Source organism: Lontra canadensis, unplaced genomic scaffold (assembly GCF_010015895.1).
Source record: "Lontra canadensis isolate GAN:19392208 unplaced genomic scaffold, GSC_riverotter_1.0 scaffold18, whole genome shotgun sequence".
In the NCBI taxonomy this organism is placed as follows: Eukaryota; Metazoa; Chordata; class Mammalia; order Carnivora; family Mustelidae; genus Lontra; species Lontra canadensis.
The window spans coordinates 8,419,670-8,422,243 of record NW_022631012.1 but is presented as its reverse complement, the minus strand read 5'-3'; positions in this window follow the sequence as shown (position 1 = coordinate 8,422,243).

Here is a 2,574-nt window from a genome sequence, read left to right as displayed (position 1 = left end):
CTTTTAAAAGATTTTATTTGACACAGAGAGAGCACAAGCAGGAGGAGTGATAGAGGGAAAGGCAGACTCTCCGCTGCGCAGGGAGCCCAGTGAGGCTCCATCCCAGGACCCGGGCATCATGACCTGAGCTAAAGGCAGCCGCTTAACCAACTGAGCTACCCAGATGCCCCTGGAACCCAACTTTTCTAGGTCGCTTTTTGAATCAGTTGTATCCTGTGGTTTTCTATACAGTATTGTCTCCAGAGCCACCAGAAGTGTTGGTGATGCATCAAGTCTGGGATTTTTTTTCCCCCAAGGAGCTGATCCTATTCCTCAGGTTTTGATGCTGGCATTTTCTGATGTAACCAGAAGAGGTCAACGCATGGCTTCCCAGGAACATACAGAACGCATTTTTCTTCTTCAATGGTTTTTTTTTTTTTTTTTTTTTACCAAAACTTAAGATGGGTTGTAATCGACAAACCATACCATTAAAAATAATAAGTAGGTCGTTTCACTTTGTGTGTGTGTTTGTGAGGCTTATTTAACTGTTCAGATGTAGGTCTCTAAAATGCATTAAGAACTAATGTACTTGGTGAGTAACTGTCAGAAGTCTAAACTCTTTTCACTAGTCACATCTCTTTTTTAGTGCTGAAGGAAATCTCTTTTTGGTCCTAGGAAAATCTGTTCTTTTTTCTGAGGAGAAAGCTTTCTTCAAGTTTAAGAGAATTCTATGCCTGTTAATTTCCTCCTTTTAGGGTTGTGGGTTTTATTAAACAATGCATCTGAGTGAGTGGAAATAAGGACAATGTGAAAGGCTACATCCAAGTTTCTGCAGGAGGAGGTGATGGCAACTAGGTTCATAGAACCACCTGGCCAGTACTATGAAGAGACCAGTTTGGAAAATGCACCCTGATTTCTGAGATGTCAAAGTGTGAAAAATGTGTGTCTTCGCATCTGTGAAATACATTATGTCATGGTGGCTGGGTTAATGTATAATAGGCTTTCTTTCACCATTTCCAAGGCTGGGATGTGGAAAAGAGCTTGCCTTAGAAGAAATCAGTATTTTTTTTTTTTGGCATGTTAAAAAAAAATCTAAATAGGGTTATAAACCAAATAGTTGAAATAGCCCAGGTTTAAAAATCACAGAAAGATGTCCTGGGTGAGGCAAGATCAGAGTGATACAAAAAGAATGGAAATTATGGCTGCAAAAGCAATGGAGAATTTTTAAAAAGGGACAAGGTCCCTAAGCTTAAAAAAAAAAAATGTAATGATAATTATAACAATGGCCAGAGAACAAGGTAGCCCATTCTAAGATTATTTTTTACCTAAAACAGAAGCTTTCCCATTGGAGGCTATCTCCATTTTAGGGATGATTATTTTCCTTTTCACAGATTTTCATCGATTCAGGTTTGTGTCGCCCATTACAGTCAGCTGTTTTTGCACAGCACCATGTTCGCAGTGGGTGGTACAGAACACCACCGAATGACTGAGGGGATTTTGGTTAATATTTGTAACCCTTTCCTGCGCAGGGCAGGTCTTTCAATGCCTAACCTCCCTGAGGCTCAGTTTTCTCCAACAGGAGGACTCCCAGTCAGGTCCTCTCAAGGGCTGCCCTGAGCACGAAGCGCAAGAACACATGCCTAAGCCTGAAACACAGCGCCTAGCACGAAGTAAGCGCTCATTAAACCGCAGCTTTTGTGGGCTGCAGCTCACTGCGGCAAACGCGCGAGCGGCGCGAACGCCGAGCCCTCTCAGCCGCATTTGCCTTTGGCCGGTGCCTGCGCGGCTGTGAACGGGCGAGCGGTCTCCCTCGGGGCCCTCCGTGCTAGAGCCTTGGGGTCTGTCTCTTCCCCCCGAGTCCGCTGTGAGCCCAGGCATTTTGGTTAGAACAGGTTTGATTTTACAAGCTCCCGAGTGGGGCCCTGACCCCGGAGGCAGTGTTCGCTTTAAAAGAGCTCGGGGAGGGGAGCGCGGGGGCGGGAGGAAGGGGGCTCCGGCGCCGGGGGCGGGGGTGGGCGGGGGGCGGTGCGCGGCTCCTGCGTCAGAAGGGGCCCTGTTTTTCGCACCTTCCCTGACGTCAAAGCTCAATCAGGACCGCAGCGCTACGCTCCCGGTGGATGTCTACGTGGGCTGAGTCGTGACTCGGAGCCCGGGGCTCGCGAGTGACGCTCGCACTTCGCTGCTTCTCTCGCACCGGCGGGAGAGGCCGAGGACCACAGTGTCCGGCTCCGCGGGCTGCGGGCGGCAGGCAGCGGGCGGCCGCGGCGCCCTGGACGGCCCCGGGGGTCCGGGCACCGCCATGGAGCCGGAATAGGAAGGGAGCGCGCCCACCGGTCCTCGGCCGGCGCCCGGGCCCGGAAGGAATCCAGGAGGCCTCCGCGGAGGTGAGAACCGCGCCGCAGAGCACCGCGCCGGGCGCGGGCACGGGCGCGGGCGCGGGCGCGGGCGGGGCGGGCCGAGCCGAGCCCAGGCGGCGCGCAGCCGGGGCGACGCCCGCGGGCTCCGTGCGCGCGGCGCGGCCGGGGGTGGGGCCTGCTCGCCTCGCGCCCGGGGCGCCTTCTTCCTCCCGAGGGACGGCCGGACAGCTCGCCGGGC